The sequence below is a fragment of the Myodes glareolus genome, chromosome 6, assembly GCF_982192425.1.
Source record: "Myodes glareolus chromosome 6, mMyoGla1.1, whole genome shotgun sequence".
Lineage (NCBI taxonomy): Eukaryota > Metazoa > Chordata > Mammalia > Rodentia > Cricetidae > Myodes > Myodes glareolus.
Genome location: NC_142031.1, coordinates 100606324 through 100626318, shown reverse-complemented (window position 1 = coordinate 100626318; position 19995 = coordinate 100606324). Strand labels below are relative to the sequence as shown.

Sequence of the window (19995 nt, the reverse complement as noted above, 5' to 3'; positions counted from 1 at the left end):
CAAGCTATTTTCTTTTTTTCCAGCAAGAAACTCAGCTGAAGTTTGTTTTTTTGCACTGGTAGCCAGAAAGTTCCTCATAGACATGCCTCAACTCGAGGGCTCCTAACTACTGTGTGTACCTCATTGCCAGCCTCTTTTGATTCCCTCCCAGATTTCAGTGTAGTGTTAGAAAAGGTGTGTAACTGTAAGGTAGTTCTAATGAATAAGAGGCTTTCTTTTTCTTTTTCTTTTTCCTTTTCCTTTTCCCTTTTCTTTTCTTTTCTTTTCTTTCTTTCTTTCTTTCTTTCTTTCTTTCTTTCTTTCTTTCTTTCTTTCTTTTTTTTAACTCCAGGCTACAAAGGGCATGGTCTACTCCTAAAACTCAGGGTGAAAGATCCACTTGTCAGGTGTTTCTGGAGTTGCAAACAAGGGTTTTGCTCCCAGGCCTGCTCACTCGTGGCCTATTGGCAGCCTCCTCAGGGCCACTCCCTGCCCCCATGCCCATCAGATTCGTTTGCAGGAGCAAACACGGCTGTTGCTCTACTTTTAAGCACAGAGATGGAGTTGAGGAAAATGACAGCCCCCATCCAACAGTGGAGTGTGTTCTGTCTCGGATGCCAGTCTGGGGTTTGGCGGGACGCACCTGCCTGCGGTGCAGTGGGAACTCTGGGGCCTGAGAGTTACATTCCTTCCTGTGGTCCCTCTCTGCGTCGCATAGCTTGCCCGAATACCCGAGGAGGGCAGGCGGAGACAGCTGTGCTGGAGAGCTGCTCTTCCTGGACTGAGTGTATTTTGGGAATCAGTGTTATTGCTGGGGTGGATGGGGGTGAATTAAGCAAGAAAATGTGTCAAGGATAGAGAGATCAGGGGAGTGTGAAGTGCAGTGTTCCCTTTGCAGTCTGCTATGGGATAGTACCTTTTCAGAACTCCAGAGTGGCTTTTATATGGGCTAATTTGCCTTTGAAATCCGTAGCAGTGTTTTATGAGATAATGACTGGACGCTTTATAAACTGATCCTCTTAAGAAACATGACTGAGACCTTTTTCATACACCTCTCCAACTGCTATTGAAGGTAATTGTTAAGATCAGGGAGCGGGGCATGATTTGGACCAAGTCAGACCTAAAGCTGTGTGACAGATGTTAAATGGTTTTATAGGAGTGCATTTCCTTGATCTTGAGACAAGCTTGTAATTTACCAACAGCTTTTAGGTAAAGTGTGTGTGTGTGTGTGTGTGTGTGTGTGTGTGTGTAGATTCTGAGCTACATCCTAGTTTCAGAAACAGGAGTTATCAAGCCTTGAAGGAGATATGTGTGTCTTCGAGTTAGAATGGTGTTTCGTTTTTTGTGAAGATGCCAGGACTGCTCCACCTGAGTGCGTTCATTGTCAAGATGGGTGTCTCCAAGCCTGTGCTCTTTGTGGGCTTAGATGATTAACCTGACTTGGGTATGCTATAGCATTTTGTTTTGTTTTGTTTTTGTTTTTTGAGACAAGGTTTCTCTGTGTCTCTTTGACTGTTCCAGAACTCACTCAGTGGACCAGGCTGGCCTCAAACTCACCAAGATCCACCTGCCTCTGCCTCCCGAATGCTTGCTAGTAGATATTAAACAAAATGAAGTTCCCAGTTGGGAGTCCAGGGCAATAATATAGTACTCTCCAGACATTTAGCAAACAACTGGAAGCAAACATCTTATGAACTGACCCTGAATATAATAAACAAGTAGCGTTTTCCAGAAGCTGAGTAGAAAATATAAGTGTTTTTCATATATTCATTTTACAAGAGGCATGTGCTTCAGTTCATTTGTAGGCATGTTTGTGAGGGTGCCAGACATGTGTTCCTCTCCCTGTAGTGTGTTAGAACTGACAGGACGAAGATGTCATAATGTTCTTATCTCCATGTTTTGACATGAGACATAAGAAGTGATTTGCCCCAAGGTGACTCAACTAATGTAGAAAGTATGTGAAAACTGTCACCTCTGTACAGTGTGCAAGTGGCTGTTGGCGGCTCTCTGTGTCTGAGTCAGGATCGTTTCCAGACTAGGGCTATGATGCACCACCACACTGCTGCATCTGTCACATTTAATAGTACAAAGGGCTTTAATAAAAATAATTTAGTAGTCTCTAATTAACCCTGTAGACAAAGGCTTCTTTTATTGTCTGAGATGTTGCAAGGCCAGGCAAAATTTAATGTCCAAGTGTCTAATTAAATATTTATTCTGGCCACCTTAAAAATAATAATTTTTTCCTCACGTGTTCCAACTTCGGGAGGCCTGCGTTTTTACAATATGCATCACCTAACAGAAGGCAAATGTGAAGTTGGGTGTTGAAGTCCTCTCAGCTCATCCATGAGCAAGGAGGAGAGAGCAGAAATGGGGCTGGGGCTGAGAGTGGGAGCAAGTGTGAGAGGCAGCTTCAGGGCCACCTTCCAGCTCTCCAGTGCAGCGTTTCACAGGTCCGGGGGCCACGTGGTGTTCTCATCCCCAGCCTTTGGAAACTGAGTTGATCTGGCCTCTCAAAACAGATATATATATCTGAGCACATATCCCAGTCCTTCTACTTCTAGCTGTGTGACATTGGGCAGGTTATGTAACTGCTGAGTGTCAGTTTTCTCGTCTGTAAACCTGGACGGTGACTGTCCCCACAGTCCTCTGTAAACCTGGACGGTGGCTGTCCCCACAGTCCTCTGTAAACCTGGACGGTGGCTGTCCCCACAGTCCTCTGTAAACCTGGACGGTGGCTGTCCCCAGGGCTGTTAGAGGATGCTAGTAAGCAAAGCCTGTAGAGTAGCTGCTTGGTGGCATATTTACATTTCCTGGTGCTTTAAGTTTAAAAATAATGTCTCCAAGTTTGTCAAGACAAATCCATCCTGAGCTAATTCTAAAGCCCCCATTCCTCAGGAGCCTTCCTAATATGTTCAGCGGGAACAAAGATTTGTCCCATGAAAAACTGAGACTTGCAGTGTTATTTCAACTGCCAAATGAGAGAGCATATATATGAAATGGTCCTTTGTCTCCATGCACTCAGCTGACTTGGTTGTCTGACAAAATGACCAGGCATGAGCAGTTGGACTGGAGCGGAGCACAGGCTGGGTGACTTGGTGTGGCGTGGGGTTATTCAGTCCCTCTGCTGGGAAGGTTAGTCAGAAGAACTATCTTTTTTTTAAAGATTTATTTATTTTTATGTGCAATGGTGTATGTATGTGTGAAGGTATCAGGTTCCCTGGAACTGGAGTTACAGACAGTTGTGAGCTGCCTTGTGGGTGCTGGGAATTGAACCTGGTCCTCTGGAAGAGCAGCCAGTGCTCTTAACCCCTGAGCCATTTCTCCAGCACCCCCCACCCCAGGGATGACTTTAATTTGAAATAGAAAAGCTGCTGAGTGCTGGCTTATTAGTAAGCCTCACATAGTCGTCTATGTCGTTTGCTTCCTCTACTGTCAGGGGTGCACCTTGAACCCTGACTTTGCTCAGATCAGTTTCTGTACTTGTGAGCTACAAAGGTCGTGGGAAAGGAGCCCCTCCTCCGCAGAGGTCACCCTCCTCCTTGGAGGTCACCCTCCTCCCTAAGTGAGGAGAAGAAATGGGGGGCCTTCTGAATGGAGCAATTACAGAATAGTTACCAGGGAAAGTTAGTCAGGTGGCCAGACCCAGGTGGATCTAAATCCCTAGATCAAGTTTGTGTCCATCTGCGGGCCTCTAAAGATGAGCTCTGTGGTCGGTAGAGAGGCCCCTAGCACGTGCAGCTTCCGGTTTGATTCCCAGCTCTGCGAATAAGCTTGGACAGTACCTACCCGTGAGAAGTGGGATTTGGGAGTGGAGATGGGGAAAGGAGACTCAAAGGGGAACTTTTGTTTCCTGTGCTTCAGCCTTTGACCTGTTGGAAGACACACTGCTTTGTGCATGTAGCTCAGTAAACACATTTTAATATAAAACCCCAGTGAACATTCAGTGATGGAGCAGATAGCACTACATTGCTTCCTTCCGCAGACCAAGCCAGTGTCTAAACCAGGCTCTTGAGGAAGGAAGGGCCCTCTGAAGTGGCTGCTTCCCTGACGGCCAAGACTACTTAAGGAAACACCTACCTGGTCAGTTCTTTGTCCTTTCACGCCCCTTTTTGAGGATAGTGCCCTCTTCTTGATTATCTGAAGCAAGCAGTACTTCCTAATAAGCTAATTTAATTTCAACTGTTGATAAAAGTGGCATCTGCCCATGTGACCTTTACAACAAATCTGTGAGGTAGAAATGGTGCTGCCCATGGAATCCCAGCACTTGGGATAACCTGGGCTACATAGTGAATCTGAGTCAAATAATGATAAGATATTAAATCTTGTGCTACTCATCTCAAAAGAACTTGAAGCTTAAGGATCCTACCACAGAGTGGGTACACTCTGTATTGGTAGCTGCAATCTACATCAGGCCTGGCTGGTCCTTTAACACAATATTGACAGATTCTGTTAGAAATGACAATAGGGACTGGAGAGATGACTCAGCAGTTAAGAGCACTTGCTGTTCCTGTACAGGACCTGGGCTCAGTTCCCAGCACTAACATGTTGGCTCACGACCATCTGTAGGCACTCATATGGGACACATACATGCAGGCAAAACACTCAAGCACATAAGATAAGTAAACCTAAAAAGAAAGAAGGAGGAGGAAATGGCCATTACAGTGTGATAAGAGTTCACTAAGTGATGCTGAATTTTTAATTTTGTCATCAGTTGGCCAGTTGTCTCTTTCAGCCAGGTGTCCTGTTGAGTACAGAAAGATGACATACTTATCAGTCGGGCATGAGCTTTGGGTACTTACCCAGAAGTAACATGGATTACGCTGGGTATTTACAACCCATCGCCCAGTCTTTCCTTTGGCTAAGACAAATCTGCATGGTAGCTGGCCAGGGTTGGTGAGACATCCTACAGCCAAGGGTGGATTTTCCCTAGTGTGAAGTTGGCTGGCCGGTTGCCACACACTAGATCATGTTTTCAGTAGCACCATGCACTACCAACTTTGCTGAGCTGACTAGATGCTGTTTCCCAACTCCTTATCATAACATCTGTGTCCTACGCTCTGGATGCTTCATTTCTCATAGGTAAGTAAGGACTTAGCCCATCTCAAATGTTTGTACTCCACACAAAATGTTTTCATGAAACTATTACCTATATATAGGAAATACATACTACTTATGTAATATGATTAAAATAGCTGAGCAAGAATAATTCCTAATCTGCCTCGTAGTTTAGACTGTGTGTGTGTATGTATGTATACATACATACACACACACATACATATGTACACACACATACACACACACATATAGCCTTAAAAGGACACATATCCTTAGACCATAAATTGCCATTTTCAGACTATTTAGGACTTTTGGTTAAAGGTGCATTTAAAAGTATATGGATTTTTATTAATACATTATTAATAATGTAAAATATTTAAAACAGCCAAAATTGTTGGGCCGGAAGTGCTGGGCATGGTGGCCCACACCTTTAATCCCAACATTTGGGCAGCAGAGTCTGGCAAATCTCTATGGGTTCAAGGCCTACCTGGTCTATGTATTGGTCTATACATAGTTCCAGGCTAGCCAGGACTATAGTGTGAGACCTTGTCTCAATCTCCCCACCCCCAAATTTAAGTAAATCAATCAGAAGTGTTAGACACCGAGGACTGGGTCAGGTTCACAGAAATAAAATACTGCATAGGCTTTAAAAACCTTTGGTTAATGTTGAAGCCAGGAATAGTGGCACGTGTCTGTAATCCTAGTACTCAAGAGCCTGAGGCAAGGAGATCCAAGTGCAAGGCCAACCTGGGCTGGACACCAAGTCCCTGGCCTCTTCAGCCATTGCACATATGTGGAACATACACATACATGCATGCAGACAAGGCACCCTTACACACAAAATAAAAATAGGCTTTTTAAAAAAGTGGATCTTAAAATAACCTTATTTCCTTTTAACTTTTGCTATCTAAATTTATCAGCTGTCACAGCCCCGACCTCTGTATAGGGTGACCTGCCTTCTCCCATGCCTCTCTAGGTTCTCTGAACTGCCAGCTCCCCAGTGCTCTGGGCCTTCCTGTAGGCTTTACCTTGTGCTGAGTGTACATATTCCCATTGGAACTGCTTTCAGTCTATGCTCAGGCCTTCATAGCCCCCTTCTTTTTTCTGTCTTTGGTCCCATTTTGTTTGCCCACCAACACAGAGATCCTTTCTCTTCCCGGGATGGATGTGGTTGTCTAGGTTAGGCTTTTGCCGGTAGTGGAGTTTGTTCATCTGGAAATGCTAGGAAAGGGACACTTGTAACCTCCTCCTCCTAGGGATTCGGGCCCGCATGGAGTGAGGGGACATATGGCCCGGCACACAGCTTGGCCTGTGCTGCAGTCAGTGTTTGCTAAGCGGGGTCTGTCTCTGCTTCTGAGTAGTTTTGACTACCCAAACACTCATCCCAGATGGGACAGATGCAAGCCCTGCTGGCTGCCTTTATTAGTGAAAAAGTCTTTGGTTATGTCTGGCTGGAAAGACTCCACTATAAGTGATTGTTGAAAAAGCAGTCACCTTATCTTGAGGGCATTGTTGTCCTGGTTACCTTGTAACATGATATGATAATAATATAATGTCCTGTTGGCCTTGTAGTGCTGTTTCCTGGCTGGTAAGAAGTGATATCTTAGCTGCTTTTGAGTCAGCAAGATCATAGTTAGGGTTGATGTGTGTGTGTTGCCATGTGGAAGAGGCAGGTCTGGGAGTCCTAGATGAAATTCAATATTCCTTCTCGTATGATGAGTGTTGTGCTGAGGGCTGATCTCCAGGGCTGAGAAATGTACCTTGTAGCCAGACGTCCCTGTCGCACCAGACTCTTGGTCACTAGCCAGCCCTCATCCCCTTCCTTGTGGGTTATGGCCGTCTGTCAAGCTCTTGGATTTTGTCTCAACTTTTTCTGATTTTTGGCGAGCTGGAAACTCGCCCTTGGGGCGTCACATTCAGACCCCTAAGCGACAGGACTGCAGCTACGGAGATGTGATGTGCTGGCCCCAAAATAGCAAGCTACAGTGGTTTTTTTTTGTTTTTTTTTTTTGAAAGTAATTTTATTAAATTATAAAGAGTTTCCATTTACGCCCCTCCTCCCAACGCCCTCCCACTCCCCCCCTCCCTCTTCTCCTCCCTCTTTGTCCCCAAGGGCAGTCAGAGACAACTGATAAGACTTGTATTCCCCAGGAAGTAGAGTTTCCAGGTTTCTAGGTTAGTCTTACGATTGCGCATGTTGTCTTCATGAGGCCATGGTGTAAGCAGAGTCAACAGGTACTTGTCAAATGTTTTCTCTCACTTGCATACATGATTGCTATGTGTTGATGGTGGTCCAGCTAGCTTTCAGTTAGAGTTTAGCATTATAGTGATTTTGGAGAGGTCTTCACATATTTAATGACATAAAGAAGATGCGCTAGAGTCAACCATCCATATCTATGGATTTAACCAACCAAAAGGCAAAACTTGAGTTTGGCATGTGCTGAGAGTCTGTGCTGAATCCGTGTGAGGTGTTGTGTAGTCACTGTGTTAGGTATTACAGATAATCCTCTTGTGTCCTCCTGCATCATCCCCTTGACCCTGACCCTGATTTAAAGTATAAGGGAGATGGCTATACCTAGACTGTGTGCAGGTCCTAGGCTATCTTATAGGAGAACTGAGCACAAGACTTTAGCATCCCTTGGAAGACCCTGGAGCCAGTCTCCTATGAAATTATGTACCAAGGGACATTTATATTTGGAGACATTCATTTAGTACATTCATTTAGAAAGGGCGCAGAAAAGAACTGTTTTTGAGAAACCAGGGAAGGGGCGCCTTCAGAGGCAAGGGCTCTTCTCCCTCTGAGACTGGTGGGGGAGTGGGGAGACCACTCTTTCTGTTCAGTAGGTAAAGTTCAGGGAAGATGGCTGGCTTCCTGGTAAGAAACGACCTTCCCTTCTTCTGAAACTTGACTGTCAAGGCTGCCTGCTAAAGAGGAGTGAGGGGGTTGGTGGTGGGAGATTGAGGTTGAAGACCTGAATTAACCACAATGAAGAATTAGACTGGGCATTTGGAGATGAATAAAAGTCTTATTGTTCGGGGGCAAGGGCCTATTTGGGTGTATGAATTCATAATGGGCCAGGTCTCGTTGCTGGGCCAGAGACACAAGCAAGGGGGAGGGGCACCAGGATTGGGGCTGTGTGACATTCTCTAGCAGGGATTCTGAGGAGGCAGAGTTTAGAATGCCTGTGAAGCAGCCGGGCCAGAAAGGAGTGATCCTGATTTAAGCAGAGCTGGCTGCCCACCAGAAAGTGGGGGCAGAGTACAGGCCCCAGTGAGAACAGAAGATAGGTTTGCAATGAGAAATGAGCCACGAGGAGGCCAGAGACGGGGGAAGGTCTTCGCTGGAGCTGTAAGTTCTATTGCAGCTGCCTTTACCTTCCTTTACCATCATGCAGTACTTGGGATTGCTTTAAGTGGACATATAGAACCAGCCACATCTGTAGTAGCTAAAATCTCAAGAGAAGACATGGGGCTTCGTGGTCCAGCTGATAAGGGAGGTGTGATGAGGGAGACGGAAGCAGGTCATGGAGTCTGGCTCTACAAGTTGTCGGAATTGGGAGGAGCCTCTGCTTGTCAACTGGTTGCTCTGCCGTCCCTGCTTGTCACCACTGCAGAGGCGCCCAGCCACTAGCCCTTATCTGCCTGCACACGGGGTGTGAGCTTGAGGCGCTGACGATCCTGGAGGCACCAGAGCTGTATCTTAGACGTGCAGTTGTGTGGGCTGGGCTGTTTCCCGTCCTCTGCCCACACGTCCTTCCTGGCCTTTGTCAGGGAAGAGGACCACTTCTGTGTCCCCGAGACTGATGCCGCCCCTGCTAGAAGTGCGGTGCTGTGGATGGGTCTGAGCTGGGTGCTTTGTGCACTGCAGAAGCCGGACATTTTATGTCTAGAAATCCTTCTTTTCTCTCCTGTTTTCAGTCCTAGCCTAAGGGCCTTGCCTCCGCTGACCCCTCCGTCCCAACGTCCTCCTAGAGTGTCTACTTTGACCCTGACCCTGGATGACATCCTTGCTTGTGGCCTTTCACCTGTTCGACTCAAATTACTCTCATGCTGGACAACTGAAGACATTTGCCAGCTAGTGCTCCAAACCAGTCACAGGGCTGATGACCCTGGACACACAGGGCGGAAACCTGAGGGAGGTCAGGTGCGAGTGTGGGGAGCTGGCAAAGCAGGGCTGCCTTCAGTCCTGGGCTCTAAACCTAACCTAACCCTTGTCTGGATGCTGTGACCATACCCCTCCCTGAAAGCCAGGGCCCAAGCAGGAGCCTGGATCCCAGCCAGTCCCCACAGGAAGGAACAAACAGCCCTGCACAGGCCTCAAGCCAGGTGGGGTAGAGCGGAGGCGCATTGTTGTACACGGAGAATTAAATGGGCTCTTTGTAAACAGCCTCGTGCCCATCTTCTTCCCCTTTCTCCTACAGCGCCTGGAAGAGAATCATTAGTGCTCAGCTCGTGGTTGGGTAAAATCAAGGGAAAGACTAGAGCTCGTGGACTGCAGTGGTGAACCTGGAGCTGGAGTTAGGAGACTTTGAGGAAGTCCTATCTCTTTGATCTTGGTTTCTCTTCCTGTACCATGAGGGCGATCTGGTACAGGATACATCCTTCCCTGGCTGTGTAAACCTCCTCTGTCCTGACCTAACTGCTGTGCCTCCAGCAGCATTCTGCGACTCCCACCCTGTACCCCTGGAGTTTAGGGTTCCTATGTTACCTTGTCCCTATGACAGAATCCTGTGAAAATCAACTTAGGAGAAGAAAAAAATACATTTTAGTTCATGGGTTTCAGAAGTTTTTGGTTTATTGTCAACTGTCTTCATTGTTCTGGGCCTGCGGCAAGAAGAGTAGCCTGGCTGGGTAGCCTGGTATGTGGTAGAGCAGAGCTGCTCACCTTGTGATGGCCAGAAAGAGAGGAGGGGGGAGGGGAGAGAGGAGGGGCAGGGAGGAAGAGAAGAAAGAGGGAAGAGGAGAGAGAAAGAGGGAAAGGTGGAGGGAGGGAGGGAGGGAGGGAGGGAGGGAGGAAGGAAGGGAGAGAGGAGTGGATATCCCCAGTGACCTAACTTCCTCCTGATAAGTCCCATCACCTAAGGGTCCCACCATCTCCCAATAGGACCACAGTGTGGCAACCAGCCCTTAATACATGGAACTTTAGAGGAGATCCCAGATCCAAACTACAGTGGCCTCCATGACAGGCTTTTCCAGATGGTGGGTCATGGTCATTAACAGCTGAGAGCAGTTAACTGGGGTGTAGTCGCTGTTTTTAAAATGAACAAACCAGGGACTGGGGATATAACCCAACTGACAGAGTGTTCAAGCCCTGTGTTCCAGCCCCCTGCACCATACAAGCTGGGCATGGTGGTACCTGCCTGTCATCCTACTGCTAAGGAGGTGGAGAGGCAGGAGGATCAGAAGTTTAAGGTCGTCCTTGTCTGAGGCCAGCCTGGGCTACGTGAGACATGTTCCCTCACCTCCCCCAAGAAGGAACAGATCAGAAAATGCCGACAATTGCTTATGATATGAATAAGAATGCTTTAATGAACCATTTGTTATTATATACATCTCTGTCCATATGTTTGTATATATGTTAAATTACAAATACATTTTTATAAGTAGATTAAAGGCCTATGTTTTAGAGATCTTCTTTCCCAGTACTTGTCCTTTGTGATATTTAATGTGCTATGGCAACAGCTTATAATTATCTCGAGTTATGGGTATGATTTATAGTAACTAACAGGCTCCTTGAGGCAAAGACCAAGACTAACTCACTCATCCACATAAGAATTGATGGTAATTTTGATGTGTCCTTATTTTGTGTTGGTGTATATATGTATGTATGAGTGTATGTGTGGTCTGCACGTATGTGGTGTGTGTACACATCTGAATACATACGTGCAGGGCCAGAGGAGCCTGTCAGTCCCCTCTGCCATTGCTCTTCGCCTTCTTTCCTTGAGACAGGGTCTTGCACTGAACCTGGAATCAGATGGGCACCAGCGACACTCCCATCTCTGCCTGACACAGCCCTGGAGTTACAGACGCCCATACTCAGGTTTCTGTGTGGTTCTGAGGATTCAAACTCAGGTCCTTATACTTGCTCGCCAAGGACTCCCCTGTCCCCTAGTGATAGGTTGGGATCAGCATGTCAGTGCCTTCTGGCCTTCAGAGTTGTGCTGTGTTGTCTTTCCTTAGTCCTGTGGCATGTTCCTGGAGTCAGCACAGTAACTGTGAGGACGGAGTGAAAGCCTCACTATGTACGTGATGGACAGTAACACAGGAAAAGCAGTCTTTCCACGTCTCCATCCTCAGTGGAGGAAGACAGCTAAGACACCCCTGAGCACCTCGGGTCCAGCTTTTCCAGAGCAGCGCTTCCCTTCCCTTCAGGGCCCTTCCTGCTGTTGGGGTCTCAAGGACTGAGGTGTCCATCAGGTTCTGCCATATGTGCAGCTTTTCATCTCGAGAACTCCATTTCTGCACCATCGCTTCACCTTGTCCTGGTAATATTTGCACCCACGGGTCTGCTTTTTCAGGAGCGGAAGGAGAGAAAAGACTATTCTCAAAATCACTATGATCTTGCCCATGTTTTGAGAGAAACTTCCATGAATGCCAGATGTTTGAAGTGAAAGTTCTCCATAACCTTGTCCCCAGAGTCACTGCCACTATTTAGTCGAGCAGTCCCCTTTTCTGCACACACTAGTGTGACTTGTTTGTCTGTTTATTCAAGACAGGGTCTCACTATGTAGCTTTGGCTGTTCTGGAACTCAATACTGTAGACCAGCCTGCCTCTGCCTCACAAGTGCTGGAGTTAAAGGCATGTACCACCATGCCTGGCTCTATTATGTTTGCTGGTTTGTTTGTTTTTAACAAGCAAAGCAGCAACTTGAGGGGCTGGAGAGATGACTCAGAGGATGAGAGAACCTGCTGCTCTGTAGTGGACCCAGACTCAGGTCCTAGGACCCACATGGTGGCTCACAATCACCTGTAACTCCAGTTCCCAGGGAAATGGTGCCCTTTCTGGGTTCCACAGGTACTAGATATGAGTGTGGTACACACACACACACACACACACACACACACACACACAAGCAAACAATCAAGCACATAAAATAAAAATAAAGAAATTGAGATCTTATTAATTTTCTTTCATAGAAAAATCAAAAGAGGTAGAAAAGGGCAAGTGAGAGAGGTGAAAACTCCTTAGGCTGGGTCTAATCCCAACACTCAAGAAACTGAGGCTGGAGGATTGTGATCTAGGCTAGCCTAGGCCACACAAAATCATGTGTCAAAAACTCAGAGAGCTGGGTGATGGTGGCACTTGCCCTTAATCCCAGCACTTGGGAGGCAGAGACAGGCAGAGTTTGAGGTACAGAGTGAGTTCCAGGACAGGCTCCAAAGCAATAGAAACCAAATAACAAAACAAAACAAAAACAAACAAGCAAAAACAACAACAAACAAAAAACAAACACCTCAGAAGGAAAAAAAATAGAACCATTTTTAAGTATACTACTGAGAAGCAGTCCTAGGAGGTATTTAAGTGGGCTTCAGCACTACCCAGTCTCTTCAAGCAGCCCTAAATAGACACAATACAGCTGCGCGCATGTGTGTGTGTGTGAGTGTGTGTGTGTGTGTGTGTGTGTGTGTGTGTGAGTGTGTATGTGTGTGTTCTGCTTGTGCAGTTTCAAGACCCTCCAGGCGACCTTCCTACAGAAGCCTTCTTGCCTCTGAGCTGTTTACTTTGGTAAAATGGATGCATTTTCTTGCCCGTCCTCTAACTAAATTAGAATCATCTGCCCCTAGGGTTTCCAGCAGTCATGCTCCAGTCCCAGGGCAGAGTCCTGTGGGAAGCACTGCCGGTCGCTCCCACAACTCTGGTGCTAGTTGTGCATTATTTCAAACAGGCGGAAATAAAATATCAGGAACTTTGCTCTGAATTACTCTGTGTCCTAGTCAAGGTTACTCATGCTGTGATGAAACACCATGACCAAAGCAACTTGGAAATGAAAGGGCTGAATTGACTTACACTACTATATCACAGTTCATCACTGAAGGAAGTCAGGACAGGAATATGGAGGCAGCGACTGATGATGCAGAGGCCATGAAAGGGTGCTGCTCACTGCCTTGCTCCTCACGACTTACTCAGCCCGCTTCCTTATAGAACCCAGGACCCACCTCCTGGGGTGACCCCACCCACAGTGGACTGTGTCCTCCCCCGTCCATACAAGCTTGCCTACAGGCCAATCTGGGAGAAGCATTTTCTCAATAGAAGTTCCCTCCTCTTAGATGATGACTTCTGCTTGTGTCAAGCTGAGATAAAACTATCCAGCGTGCTCTGACGTGCTTCTGCTGTGGTCACTGAAGAGCTAAACACTAAGACCATCAGTGACTAGCTCTGCCTTAGCTGGACTCACCTGTAGGTGTCAGAATGCGAAGGAGCAACGGGCTTCCTGGGTCCTAACCTCTTTGAACCTGGATACCAGTTGCTTCATGCCAGGTCTTGCTCAGATGTGCTTTGAGAAAGGTTGTTAAAGACGTGCCATGCTAAACCTTTCTTCCCTTTTGTAGAAGGTTGTTGCCAGAGTCTTCCGGGTGCTGCCTGGTCATGCTCCATGCCACTAAGATATGACATGATGTTCTTGCCCACAGTATTCCACGAGGTCCTCTTCCATGCATCGATTCTCCATGAGCACACACCTTTCCAGAGGGACTTCTGAGAGTCAGGCTGAGCAAATGATGAAGCTATTCCTTTAGAGGTAGCATAGCAGACATAGGCTCTGGGGAGCCACCACATCAGACCAGCGCCTGCCACAGCCAGGCAACCATCATAACCACAGGAAGCTCTACAGGGCCAAGCAACAGAGAGACTCTTCGGCTTAGTGGACCCAAGTGACAGGAGATAAGATTTATGCAGTGATTTTCAATTTTGCCTCTAACAACTTAGAAATGTGCTGGCTCAGAATAGCACATCATCTTAGGCCTTTGGAAGCTGGAAGTCCAGAATCTTTGCCAATGAGTTTGGTGAGCAGAACAGTGACTCCCAACATGTCCTAAATCCCAGAACTAGAGTCTACTACTTCGTATGCAAGACAACATTACTTTATATGACAAAAGGTGGAGCTAAATTAAAGATCTAGTGATAGACACACTAAAACCCAGCACTAGGGGAGCAGAGGCAGACAGATCTCTGTAGGTTCAAGGGCAACCTAGTCTACATAGTAAGTTCCAGGACAGCCAGGGCTAGGTAGAGAGACCCTGCCTCAAAACAAACAGCAAAACAAGTAACTATCTTGAGCCTGGGTTACCTTGGTGGGCCCTAAATGCAGTCATGTCAAATGCAGTCATGTCTCATTACTGGGGATGAGACATAGCTCGGCAGCTTAGTGGTAGAGAACTTCCCCAACTGTGTAAGACCCTGGGGTTTGTCTTCTGTCCTGTCTCCAGGCAGGCAGGCAGCCACGCACACGCATGTGCACACACACACACACACACACACACACCCCTTGTCCGTGTGTCCTGATGAAAGGAGAGGTAGAGAGGAATTTTACAAAGGAAGAGGAGACTTGGAGTAATGTGGCTATGAGCCAAGGGATGCCAGAGGCCTCCAGAAGCTAGAAGAGAGGCCAGGAGTGGATCCCCAGAGTCTTTAGAAGAAGGGGTGCAGCTGGGCCAATATTTTGATCTGGGGTTTCTGATCTCCAGGATAGTAAGGAAATAAATGTCTGTTGTTTTAGCCACCCAGTCTGTGACAGTTTGGAATTGATTGTAGGCAGAGGACATTCAGCGGGTCAAAGTTCAGGTATTGGCAGGGCGTTTCTAGAGGCCACAGGTGAAACTCTGTTTTCCTGCCCTCTTAGCTCGTGGACATGAGTCACTCAGCCTGTCACCACCCCTGACCTGCCAGCTTTCCTTGACCCCAGTGGGCTCACCTAGATAAAGGCCTTCCCCTCCCATGGTGATCAGCTCATCCTCAACACAGGGCAAAGTCCTCTTTGCCACTTAGAGTAACAGAGCCAAAGGTTGCCAGCAAGAGGGCATGTATTCTTTGCGGGGGGGGGGGATTGCTTAACACAGTCTATAAACCTGAGTGTGGGGAGGGAAGATGGGTCTGTTCACCACACCTCAGGGTGTTCCTGGGAGAAGCTATTCTTAAAGCTTGAGAAAGGTGGAATCGAGGAAAGCACTGGAGTTGTGTGGGCCATGTTACTCTTCCGGGTCCTTTAGGCAGGAAAGCATAGACAGGTGCTCACCCACTGGCCAGAAGACATGAGTTCAGTCCCCAGGTTCTACAGAAAAAAACTTCCAAGAGTGCTGTCAGACCTCCACGTGCTTGCCATGGTCCACATAACATCTGTACATACACCCCAAAAATAAAAGTGATAGATGAGGGTGTAGATGCAACCCAGCTGAGATGCAGTACTCCCTTGAAATTTTTGAGGTGACAGGGGGCCAGAGGGTTGTCTCCCGTAGCACTCACCGTTGGTGCTCATGAGGCAGACTAAGCTAAAGGGACCTTTGACTTAGCCCCATGACATTTTGTGCAGCCACCAGCTCTAAAGCTAGGGTGGAGATACTGGCCTCCAGAGATATGTCACAAGAAGTGTGTTTAGTGTAAGAGCTGGAGGTGATGGGCAAACTCACACTGAGAGTAGCATGCTCTATGGCAGATGCTGAGGCTCTCATCAAAGGTGGAGCTAGCCTGTGGGGTGTTGGTCAGAAGGGAGAATGAAGGGCTGAGGAGTGGCCATCAGAAGCACTTCCACCTAGACAGAAGACAACTTGGGGTCAAGTGGTGCTGCTGTTGAAGCAGGTGGTGTTTGAGGCCATGTGAAAATAAATCAAGACCATCAAAAACAGAGTCCCCATTCTGTTCCTGACTGTCTCTTCAGCTCTGGAAAATAATGATTTCTTCCTCAGAAGTAAATAAAACTTCCTTCTCAGAGAGGATGAGAAGGCATTCATTATTAATGTTTATCTTCACATTCGTAGATGAAAGGCGCACTGACTTCAAAGCGGTGGATTGGGACTGGGAAAGAGCATTGTTAATTCTCGACATTAAAATTATCTACTAGAAAACACTCACACCAGTTTTGAAAAAGTTTCTTATGGTTGAATATAAAGTTGACAGTTTCAAAAAGAGATTCGACAGATGAAAGTGAACAGTCTATTAGGACAGAAATGTTCGAGTTCCTAGGAACCAAAACTCATTTCTAGGACAAGGCTTTAGACAAGGGTGACAGCAGGCAGCCAGTCAGGCACGCTGGAGACAGTGAGAGGTTCTGGCCAGTTCTCACAGGTTCTCAGCTGTGCCACACCCCACTTACGGAAGGCCTCACTGTGTAGCCTGACTGGCTTGGGACACACAGAAGTTCGCCTGCCTCTGCCTTCTGAGTGCTGGGATTAAGGTGTGGCCACCACGCCTGACCTGTCGGGTTACTTCCACTTCAGCTCTTCTGTCACAACAGAGATTTGGAATTCTAATTGATGGATTTCCCTTTTCAAACAATCTTTTAGAATACTTGCTCTGATTTAGTGGTTCTCAACCTTCCCAATGCTGTCACCCTTTAATACAGTTCCTCATGTTGTGGTGACCCCCAACCATACAATTATTTTGTTACTACTTTATAGCTGTAATTTTGCGACTTATGAATTCTAATGTAAATGTCTGCTATGCAGAATATCTGATATGTGACCCCTAAAGGGGTTGCAACCCACGGGTTGAGAACCGATGGTTTAAGGTAAAAGACGCCAAAAGAACCCATCCTGCAGCCACCTTTACACAGACACACTGCCACCTGACACACATACTCCCAATAGTCTCAAGTAGGCTGGCCTAGAATTTACTGTGTAGCCAAGAATAGCTGATCCTCCCAATCACACCTCCCTAATGCAGGGATCACAGGCGTGCACCACCACACTGTGTTTACACAGCACAGATCAGGCCTAGGGATTCATGCACACTAGACAAGCAGTCTGCCCAATATTTCTCCTCCCTGCTGTGCCTCCTAACCCACTGGCCTGTGCCACAGTAATATGGCTCCAATGTCACTCATGGACCAGCTTCCTGATGTGATGGTAGAGGTGTTCCTTGATGGTTTTTTAATTAAGGCCATTCCCCCATCTCAGCGTCCTGTGATGCTGCAAGACAATATCTATCCTAACTATTTAATTTTACATGTCTAATTGTCAAGAAAGAACACTGCATATATTTATCTGCTTTAGAACTACTGGCAGAAGAAACCAATGATCTGATAGCCATAACCTATGATCCCCAATCACTGATGCGATTTTGGGTTTTGTTTTAGGAGTAAATTTTTTTACATCTATATAAGAAAGCAGCGCTTTTTTAAAAAAAAATTCTTCACATTGCATTTATCCCATCACAACATTCTGGAACCCAAGAGAAAATACTGAGGCTTTAGGAGATGAGGGCTGTAAAATACCATGTCTTGCAGTGACCCAGCTGTTTACTGGTCAGGCTGCTGACTGACCAGAAGTGACAGGAACGGGGCCAGAGACTGGAGACTTTGTATGTGTTCTCTGGAGCTGATCTTCTCAGACATAGCCCTACCACTGTGTCACCAGGCAAGTCTGTGAAAAGCGCAGCCCCCAGCCCTAGCCCACATAAATCCTTCCCTGTGCTCCCCTTAGACTCTTCAGTAGTAATAATCCAGTTCATCCATCCACACTGTAAGTTCTGAGGACTCTGCCCTAAGGAGCTTTCCTTCTCGAGTTCAGTCGTGGTCTGATGGGTGTGTTTGTGTGTGTGTACATGCGCGCTTGGGTGCTTTGAGCCGGGAGAGAGCCATGCACTGACTCAGCATTCTCTGCAGAGAAGCCCTGACTTTATCTCTCATTGCCACTCAACTCTTCATAAGAAGCTGACGATTCTGGCATTTTTGTGCTCCAAATTGATACAGCAGTCAAATCTTGGCTTGCCACTGTCGTCACCTCTTTCAGTGCATGAGGGTGTTCCTCAGTTTTTCTTAACTCCCTAGGAGGGAAGGGCTGTGAAGACTTTCTGGTTTGTTGGACATCAGGCAGCATCCTCTAGTCTCCAGTGCCCCAGGAAGCCCCTCCTTGGTTTGGTCCAAGAGAGAAGCGTGTGCTTTGCTGAGCTTGCACCACGCAGAAAGCTCTGCACGCACACCTTAATTCATAACGAAAGCCATCCTTCTTCATGTAATTCAGGGGAAAGGACCGTAATAGGAACAGAATGACCGACAGGTTTGGCTATGTTTTCAGTTTCATTGTTTTCAGCCTGCCATGCTGGGAGAGTCAGCTCCTCATGCCTCTACATATCCTTCTGGAAAATAGAAAATGAGGTTGCTTCTGTTGCCATTGCCTGCTCATGAGACAGTATTGTGAAGACTTTTAATTTCTCAGATGAAAGATGATATAAAACTCCAAAGTGAGGAGCTGGCTACAGGACAAGGTGCAGGGTAACTGCAAAGGAGGCTACAGAGCACAGCTGCAGCATGTCAGGGTGTTCTCCGCTGCTGCCATGGGGGCACTGGGGACATCTGTCCCATGCTTGTCTAATGAAGGATAGGAATACACAATGCCACAAAGAGAGGCAGCCTAGTGGAGTGACCACAGCAAAGCCTTGGGTCAGAACCAGAATTGTTGGGGATGGACGCAGAGCACATTCCTAAGATGATCTAATGCACCCCAGAGATGGAGGAGCATCTCTGCCCCACCAGCATGCTTTTACAAACTTCCCCCAAAATGCACGTGCACATGCGCGCGCGCACACACACACACACCATTCTCCTTTCCCACTCAGTCCATCCTGAACAAGTATCTTGCTCATCACACATAAATCAGATGGCTCACTGCTGATGAACCAACTCTTCCTTCAGAGCCAGGTCACACATTACCCTTTGCCCCAAGCTTTTCAGGCTGAATTACTCTCAAAAATGAAAGAATAACATACAACCAAGAGAGAGCGGGGAGTTTTTCCATACCTACACAGAGATATGACCATGATGCTTTGGGAGGGAAAAGTCACACTGTATTGTAATTCTCTGCTCTCTAAATATTGATGTAAAAATATGTGTGCCTATAGTTTAACTTATATAAAGGTTTGAAGAAAACGTGCATATTAAGAGTAGTTTATGTGCTGGGCAGTGGCGCACACCTTTAATCCCAACACTTGGGAGGCAGAAGCAGGCAGATCTCTGTGAATTTGAAGTCAGCCTGGTCTACAGAACGAGTTCCAGGACAGCCAGGGTTGTAACACAGAGAGACACTGTCCCGAAAAACCTAGATAGATAGATAGATAGATAGATAGATAGATAGATAGATAGATAGACAGATAGATAGATAAGAGAGTAAGTGTTTGCATAGTTACCAGGGAAGAGTTGGTTGTCCTTATAGTCCTTGTATAGTGTGTCATCTTTCTGCTTGTCACTTTCCAATGTTCAGTGACGAACTCTATAATGACAGAGCCCTGTGCTGTGTGTCTGCTTGTTACCAGTGCACAGCACTGCCCCTGACACTTTGGGGATTATTGGGTTTTAAAGATTTAAACATCTCAGCCTGGCATTGAATGCCTATAATCGCAGCGTTGAGAAGGCTGAGGCAGGAGGAGTGTGACTGCAGCCAACCTGGGTTCCCCTTAAAGAGAGGGTGGGAAGGAGGAATCTAAAACATGTTCTAGGTGTCTCAGATGGTCATCCTGGGGAGGGGTCAGCTCAGAACTGATGAGCAGCTGGTGGTCGTGGCGACACTAGCAGGAATGAAGTGGTGTGTGGACCACTATTCCCCTCACCAAAGAAAGAATTTGGCAGTAGTGTGAGAAAGAAGAGAGCTTGACAGTAGCGGCGGGTACACATGGTCTGGGTGGGGGTCACTGCCACTGGCTTGTACAGGCTTGACTTTTCAGTTCTACAGCCCATGTCTGCCCAAGAAACTGCTAGTCTTTCAAGATACAATAAAACATGCTCTTTGGTTGCTCGTCTTCAGCAAATAGGCTCG

At 46.9% G+C, this 19995-nt stretch overlaps 1 protein-coding gene across 1 annotated transcript in view; it reads left to right on the top strand.

The window, feature by feature from the left end:
• Mapre3 (microtubule associated protein RP/EB family member 3) overlaps positions 1-19995 on the top strand; it is a 50342-nt gene that overhangs the window by 1242 nt on the left and 29105 nt on the right. The window lies entirely within an intron of this gene.